Source organism: Myotis lucifugus, unplaced genomic scaffold, assembly GCF_000147115.1.
Source record: "Myotis lucifugus unplaced genomic scaffold, Myoluc2.0 scaffold_412, whole genome shotgun sequence".
NCBI lineage: Eukaryota > Metazoa > Chordata > Mammalia > Chiroptera > Vespertilionidae > Myotis > Myotis lucifugus.
The window spans coordinates 94,457-103,541 of NW_005871460.1; the positions used below are offsets into that span (position 1 = coordinate 94,457).

Here is a 9,085-nt window from a genome sequence, read left to right on the forward strand (position 1 = left end):
CACCGGAGAAAAGCCCTATACATGCAGTGAATGTGGGAAATCTTTTCTCACAAGCTCTCACCTTCATCGTCATCAGAGAGTTCACACTGGAGAAATCCCTTATAAATGCAATGAATGTGGGAAATCTTTTACCACTAGCAGTTACCTTCATTATCATCAGAGAGTTCACAATGGAGAAAAGCCTTACAAATGCAGTGTATGTGCGAAATCTTTTATCACGAGCTCTCTCCTTCATCGACATCAGAGAGGTCACACTGGAGAAAAACCTCATAAATGCAGTGAATGTGGGAAATGTTTTACCAATAGCAGTAGCCTCCATTATCATCTAAGTTTTCACACTGGAGAAAAGCCTTATAAATGCAGTGAATGTGGGAAATGTTTTACCCGGAGCAGTGAGCTCTCTTCTCATTGGAGAGTTCACACTGGAGAAAGGCCTTATGTGTGCAGTGAATGTGGGAAATCTTTTACCTGGAACACTGCCCTTCATCGTCATCGGAGAGTTCATAGTGGAGAAAAGCCTTATAAATGCAATGAATGTGGGAAATCTTTCAAAAGTAGCAATGGTCTCCACTATCATCAGAGAGTTCAAACTGGAGAAAGCCATTATGCTTGCAAATGACAGAGATATCTCAGCCAAATTTCTAAATTTGCTCTGCACATATGAGTCCAAATGTGAGTAATTACTTAGATGTGTAGGAAATGTAGTTTCTTAGGTTGTAACAATAGTATAAGAAAATTTGTGAAGTCTCATTTGTATGAATTGTATCTCATGCATTTAATCACCTACATATGTAAAATTCCCTTACATTTTTGCTATTGTATTTGTTTTTATGCTGGAACCATATGTATCTATGTTGCACTTTCTGACATACAGAGACGTGTTGCCAGATCTATGTCACTGCATATTTCTGTTGCTGAAGGTATTTCACCTGAACCACGTATAAGACCCCTACAGATGGTATCCATCACCATCCTCATGGGCCCTGGGAAGCTATGTCTGTTGTCTAATTTGTTGATGAAAATGAGGAATACCTGAGCCCTTAGTTCTTTCTTGTCTCCCTGTCTTGTGTTGCCACATAGGACTCATTAATGTTGGCCCCAGTAAACATAAGGTGGCAGAGGGCCTGCCATTTTCAGGGACACACATTCCCTAAATGCCAGTGATGAATTTATTGAGTTCCTAAGTCATCAATGGAAGAACTGCCAGTCTTCGGTCTCTTTGCAAAATAATGAAGGCTTTTTCCTAGGACTTCCTTAATTTTGGGTGTTTTAATGACTCTATGGATTACTTTATATCGGGATCTGGACTCTCCTAGCATGATGAGGTGAAAAACTTATGGAGTCTCAAATATTCTTTGACGTTGAAGGAACGGTATGGTATAGAAATTTCCACAGCAGCGTTTGCCAAATGTACATTGATGCCCATATTTTTCTAGGAAACTCTTTGGACTCTCTAGTCCTGGTGTGAAGATGGATGCTTTGAGACACAGAGATCACTCTAAAAAGGAGGTAGCTGTGACAAGTTCAGGTATATCTCCTAGCAGCGTGAAATTTTTTCTTGTTTCTCAAGGGATGCCCATACACTTGCCCAGGTCTTGCAGAGGGTCATGTGCCCTAAAGCCTACAATTTCATGGCTAATGGTCACTGATTGGAGTACGCTAACAGTTAGGAGAAACCATTTCACTACAGAAACATTGACCTGATGAGTTTGTAGGGGATTACAGCCCATTAGATGGAATGTTCCTCATCTAAACTTGCATGCAAGAATGGTTCTGAGAAAAAGACTACAGGAGCGGTGTGTACACAGATCTGAGGATCTCCAGGCATGTTTATCTTCTTCGGACACAGTCATTGTCATTCAATATAATCGGTAGGTTTTGTGGCTTCCTATAGCTTCTCAGATGTTCCCATCAGAGCCATTGGTGCGTTGGCAGAAAAACAGACAAAGGCAAAGTGTGTCTAGTCCAGCAATGTGGCTTTTGTGACCCAGACAGCATTCTTGTTGGTTTGGGTGAAAGTTCTTCATTGTTTATTACATTTTCTGTTCCAGAGGGCATAAAAAGGTGGATTGCATATAGATTTGCCAAACCTGTTTTTCCAATATAGTTGAAAATACACATTCTTAAATTTTGAATCATTTTTAAAAAGGTATAATGAGTAAAGTACAGGTTAGGTATACTGTTTCATAAATCATGATGTGTTAGTGTAACTAAAACCATCACTATAATCATAATATTGACCATATCTGTCACTGTGAACTTGGTTCATGACTTTTTTAAATGTGCCTCTGTGCTTCACAGCTTAAGTAACCATTGATTGACATTCCATTTTAATAGATCACTTTGCATTTTTCTAAGGATTTTCATGTTTTAATTTATGTTTCATAAATTCTTGGAGATTTATTAAAGATATATTAGTAAGTCATCTTTTTCCTGATAAGTATTCTTACCTTTGAATATATCACCAATAGTTTATCCATTTTTTATGAATATTTGGTCATTTCTAATAAAGCTGGTACAAACATTACTGTATAATTTTATATATGGATATAAGTTTCATTTACCTTTACCAAAAATTCCGTGCCTGATCTGTATATAAATGTTAAAATTTACAAAGATTAACATTGTGTGATCTAAACTGAATATGCCATCATGGATGCTGTAGCTTACGTGTTTAGGTGTGATGCCATGCACAGTAGAGTTACTACTTTGGATTACTGGGCTTGTGTGTGGATTGTGTGCTAGCTCCCCAGAATGGGGTGTGCAGGAGGCAGCCTTGTCGGTGTTGTACTCTCGTATCGTGTTTCTCTCCCTTTCTCCAAATATTTTTTTTTTGCCCTTTCTCCAAATATTAATAAAAGTGCCCATCTTGCCTGGCTCGTTCGTTGAGCTTTGACCTATGAACCAGGTGGTCATGGGTCGATTCCAAGTCAGGGCACATTCCCAAGTTGCCGGCTCAAACCCCAGTGTGACATGTGCAGGAGGCAGCCAATCTATGATTCTCTCTCATCACTTGTGCTTCTTTCTATCTTTCTCTAATAGTCAATAAATATATATATTTAAAAATCCATAAACTATTTAAAAACAAACTTATTGTACCTTTTTGCATTTTTCCACTAGTGTGTGAGGTGTTCACATGCTAGAAAGTATTTTGTTCGATCAAGCATTTTTTATATAAACATATTCTGTAATTTTGTCATTCTACATCACTTTTTATTGTATTTTTTCTAGGAATTTATTGTGAGCCTTTTTCCAATGTGTATTTGTTGAGTCTGTATATTTGTTAAAATACCTTACTGTATGTTCTGCGTAATGTGCTGTGAGTTTTGGCAATTTCCTTCAAATAAAACACAGTCAAACAATAGAGATGGATGTTGGAATTTTACTTATTTTGTGCCTTTTTCATTTTATGAAGTAAACTTTTTTTTTGTATTGGAATGTTTTAATATTTTTTCTTTTTTAATAAATATATTAATTTACTTAAACAATTTTTATTGATTTCATTGAGCAAGGGAGAGGGGCTGAGAGATAGAAACATGAATGTTGAGAGCACAGCATCATGGTTCATTGGTTCCATGTGGACCTATGAACCAGGAGGTCAGGGAACATGGCTGCACCCTGGGCTAGATACCCAATGTGGGGCATGCAGGAGGCAGCTAATCAATGATTTTCTCTCATCATTGATGTTTAAATTTTGTCTCTTTTTAAAAAATATTATTTTACTCATTTTAGAGAGGGAGAGATAGAAACATCAATGATTAGAGAGAATCATCACTTGGCTACCTCCTGCATGCACCATACTGGGGACTGAACCCATAACCAGGCATGTGCCCTTGACCGGAATCAAACCTGGGACCCTTCAATCTGCAGGCTGATGCTATACACTGAGCCAAACTGGCTAGGGATGTTTCTATCTCTTTCTCTCCTGGCAACTCCAGCCTTTCCCTGCAGAGACATTCTCAGGCCAGGCACTTCTTACTCCCCCAATGTCCACATGCACCTTTGTCTTTGGGTGCATTTTATAAGAAACTAAAGGCCCAGTGCACGAAATATTTCTACAAGTGGGGTCCCTAGGAGTGGCCTGTGGAGATTGGGCCCTAGCTTGCACCCCCAGCCTCACAGCTCCTCCTCCCACCTCCAGCCTTGCAGCCCTGCAGCCCGCCTGGTACTTGGCCTTGGCCTGGAGCCACGCGCTCCCTGCTCCGCCTGTTCCACCATCCCACTGGGGTCCCCCTGTCAGTGTCCATTGGGGCTGTCAGTGCCTCCATTGCCACCCACTATGTTCTGTGCTGCCTACTAGTGGTCAGCACACGTCATATCAAGCAGTTGAACTCCTGGACAGTTGAACTCCTGGTCAATGACTGCCTGAGGGGACAAGGTCAATGACTGCCTCAGCAGTCATGAAGAGTTCAAAAGAGGCTTGCTTGAAGAGGTGGAGGGAAGGAAACTTTCTATTAACTAGAGACCCCTTGGTGCAGATTATCCCTGAGGCGTGACAACAGCAGGAAGGAGGGGTATGTAAGAATTTAGCCTTGAAAGTAGCTTATCTTGTTCAGCAGTTTATTCAGAGGAGCTGTTTGAATCAGAGGAGCCATCAATCTTGGGGTTTAATTAGCAAGTGCTTCTCATAAATTGTGGAAGGCCACAGCAAAGAAACAGATCTGTTTCTTGTCCTTACAAATGCCTCGACCACATTTAGAACCTAAGGCTCTATTGACCTAAAGAGTGACTACTTCAGGGAGACCAAATAAAGTGACACTAGCAATAGTAGGAGCATTGTGTTCTGAAGGACGTCAGCAATGGGTCCCAGAATGAATAAACCACTCATTGAATTTTCTCCTCAACCCACAGGTTCTAACCCCAGTATGGACAAAAATGATGGCAGATACTAAACTTAGCAAGCTCAGGGAGCCTGGCATGGCATGGTGAATCTTACAAACTCAGAGGCCAAAAGTAACCATATAGGATGGTTTGAAGTTAAAAAATTCTAAGTAAATGTGAGTCTCAGGGGTAGTTATGTCCTACCTGTGAGTGTGTGTGTGTGTGTGTGTGTGTATGTGTGTGTGTGTGTGTCTGTGTGTTGCAAAGGTCAATTTTATTTAACCCCCTTATATCTACTCCTTAGAATCTAACGTATAAAAAAGGTGCAAAACTGCCATTCTCCCGCGCATTACTCAAACTGTTGTTATTTTCCATCCTGTCAAATGTCACCTACTTGGGTCAGATAAACTTATAAAAATTCTCCACAGGTTTGGACATTCCTTACAACTACACCAAAAGCAGTTCACTCATGTGAAGCAGGAGAAGGTTACATGGAGGGGTATCAGCATTTCCAGGGACTCAACGGACAGAAGACAGATTTATAAACACAAATGTAGAGCAGGCCCAGAACCCAGCAAGCTAGAGCTTTCCAGTTGCTTTCAGAGAACAGAAGAGAATGGTCGAGTCTCAGCTGACTCTGTTTTTATTGTTTGTGTGCATGTGTGTTTAATCCTCACCTGAGGATTTTTTTTTCACCCTTCCCCACTTACCCTCTGAGATTCCATAGTCAATTCCATGCTTCCATGTCCCTGAATTCACTCCACTCATCAGTTTTTTGTTAATTAGATTCCATAGATGAGTGATATGAAGTGATACTTGTCTTTCTCTGACTGACTTAGCATGATGTCTCCAGGTCCCTACATGCTGTGTGAAAGGGTAAGAGAGTCTTCATTTTTTACTGCTGCATAGTATTCCATGGTATCAATGTACCACAGTTTTCTATCCACCCATCTATTGATGGGCACTTGGGCAGTTTCCAGACCTTTGCTATAGTAAATTGTGCTGCTATGAACATAGGGGTGCATACTTTCTATATGATTGTTTCAGGTTTCTTAGGCTATATTCCTAGATGTGGAATCGCTGAATTAAGTGGCAGTTCCATACTAAATTTTTTGTGAAAACTCCATACTGATTTCCATAATGGCTACACCAATTTGCATTCCCACCAGCACTGAACTAGGGGTGCCTTTTTTCCACATCCTTGCCAGCACTTGTCCTTTGTTGGTTTGTTGATGGCAGCCATTCTGAAAGTGGTGAAGTGATACCTAATTGTTGCTTTAATTTACATCTCTCTGATGATCAGTCACTTGGAGCATTTTTTCACTTGTCTCTTGGCCATCTTATCCACACTGCAGCCCAGGCAGAGCTGACACTTCAGATGACATCAGAAGCAGATGGTCTTATGTATGAGTGTCTATTTTTTGGCATTAACTTTGTATAATGGATTCAATGGAAGCAGGTTAGAGCCAGCTCGAGACTTGAGCAACCTTCCCCAGCTACATAAGTCCTGAAGGAGACACATGCCAAATGCTCTGAATGAAGAAACAATGCCTGCCATTCAGAAAGAGCTGGTACTGAAGAAAGATATGCAAAACTATCAGCTAAAGGAAGCCAAGCAGGTGCACGAGAAACAAACTTGCTCTAGAAATCACCTCTCATGAAAGCGCTAGAGGACACCTAGTTTACTTGGTGTGTTTTGGGGCTATTTGCCCCTAAATCCACTCTTGTAACAGGTTCCTGGCCTTGGAGCCTAGGAACTACATTACCAACGAGGCGAAGCATTGAATGCCATCAGGCTGAACCAATGGGGGCTCAGAGAAGGCATTTCCGGTTGGCTGCTTCCGTAGGGCGGGACTGGTAGTGCTCTTGGCGGGATTTTGTCTTCACAGGTTTTTGTTTCAGGCGGTGAGGCATTTCTGGGTGCAGAGTCCCGTGGAGAAGGCTCGAGAGTGGTGTTCCCCGCCTCACAGCTAATGGTGAGAGGCTGCAGTGGTGCTCACAGTTCACACGTGGGATTGGAGCATCGAGAGGCCACCCGGACCCACGCCAGGGCCGAGACAGGGACCGCCATTCCTGCAGCGGCTTCTACTCCCGCCGCTTCCGCCCCGCTCAGCTCACAGAGCGCAATGGCGGCGCCCCCACCGAGGAGACGGGCTGAGGTGAGTTCGAGTCCCCCAGGCCCTCACCGCCTCCTCACACAGACACCACAGCCTGAGGAGGGCGCCTGTCCCGTCCTGCAGCTCAGTCCCGCGTGGAGGACCGTGAGGAAGGTGGAGGGGAGAGAGGAGTGTTGTGGCTTCTGAGGACACAGCAAGTGCAGGGCAGAGAGGACGGGGGTGACTTGCATCTGAAGGTCCCTGAGGATGTGGCTGTGAGTATTGACGGAAAGATCAGAGGCTGCAGGGAGGACAGCACAGACTCATTCGGGGCTTTCCCGGCTGTGGGTCCATCAGGGGCCTGGGGTGGTCGTGGATCCGGATGGGAGACAAGCTCTCTACACGCCATATGCCAAGTTCATGGGTGAGTCCAGCGAGATCCAGTGGCATTGGAGCCGGAAGGGGCAGAGCATAGGGAGTGAACCTGGGATCTGAACATGGGAAGGGGATAAACATTACCCAGTGGTGAGCACATCTGGAGGAACTGTGAGCTGATGGTCCCCGGGACCTGGTGTGGGGACTTAAAGGTGAAGCATAAACCCACGCTTGGCTTTGTCTTGGCGGCAGGATCTAGGAGACTGCAGTGGTGTTGCCTGGCAGGAAGGCTGGGGCCCTGCAGGCATCGCCCAGACCTTAAATGGCATTGCTTGCTCCCCTCCCTTCCTCCAAACTTTCCAACCCAATCAGGCTGCTCTGCTGCGGGCCATATAGTGAGTAATGGGACTGTGATGAGAGAGCAGCCTGCACTGGCATTAGGGCCTGGAGTCCACACTAACCGGGTGCCCTGGAGGAGGTTGAGGGGGGGAAGGTGTGTAAGGAGTAGGATGGCAGGTTCTCAAAGAGACAGCTCTGCTTTCAATTGTCTCCATCCTGATAGGTTGGCGTGACCTTTGAGGACATTGCCCTGTACTTCTCCAGGGAGGAATGGAGCCTCCTTGATGAGGGTCAGAGACAGCTGTACCTGAATGTGATGCTGGAGAACTTTGAACTTATATCCTCGCTGGGTAAGACCCTCACTCTCACCAGTGAACTGCACTTGGCTTTTCTATTTCCCAGGCCCCATCCCCCAGGGTGTGCTCTGTCCTCCCAGGTAGACTTTGGTACTGCTTAATTTTTCCAGTTTCCTGGGTAGTTGCTGTCCTGGGGAGGGTTGGTCTGTTTCCGCTGCTCCCTTCTATTCCTGAAGTCCCAATACTCCCCGCTGCACTAAATTCACAGGGAAGGACTTGTGGTTGGTAATGTTGCAAGAAGCCTAAGGGATTCCACTTTGATCAGTGAGGAAAGCTTTTTCTATATTCCTGTTGGTCATTTGTACATAGTTTTCGAAGAATTGTCTCTACTTCCTTATCCTATTTACTAAGTGTATTTTTTGGTTAAACATTCTTATGACTACCTTGTATATTTTATATACTAATTGCTTATGACATACAGGAACACATATTTTTGCATGTGCTTAATTGTCCTTTGCAAATATTAGTCCCCCACACCTGCTTTTCTACAAATTCCATGTTTTTGGCAACCCTGCATTCAGCAGGTCTACTGCCACCATGTTTCTAGCAAGCTCAGATGCTTGTTACAACTGCTTAGAAATAAAGTATTTTTTCCCCTGACTGGTTTGGGTCAGTGGATAGAGCGCCGGCCTGAAGGGCAAAAAGGGACGGGGTTTGCTCACGGGCATGCTCGTACAGGCGGGGGGGGGAGAAATAAGCCGGACCCGGAGGCACAGGAGTGGAGGACGAAAGTGGGGCTGTAACAGTTCAACTAGGAAAAAACAGAAGAAAAGAACGTTTGCACCCCGGACCCCGGGCGGCGACTAAAGTACAGTGAGTATTGGGGGCCTATTTGTTGGCGCAGAGATATCAATACTCCGTGAGTACTGAGGATGATAGACAAAGCATTGAGTCGCTTCGTGGATGTTATGAGGAATGGAGACTCGTCCTCTCTACGCGAGTGGAGAAGAGAAGAGGGAGAGGATAAACCTCTCTCCCAGCGACAGGACGGAGGAAGAAAGAAGAACGTGCCGGCAGGCCGCGGAGTGGACGGAGTGCGATGAACGGGAAAAGACTCGACAGCCGCGAACCTGAGTAGGGGAGACAAGAGAAATATCA

General features: G+C 44.3%; 1 pseudogene; it reads left to right on the forward strand.

The window, feature by feature from the left end:
• Positions 1-560: 560 nt before the first annotated feature.
• The window catches only part of LOC111823161, a 64,443-nt pseudogene continuing 55,918 nt past the window's right edge, over positions 561-9,085 (forward strand).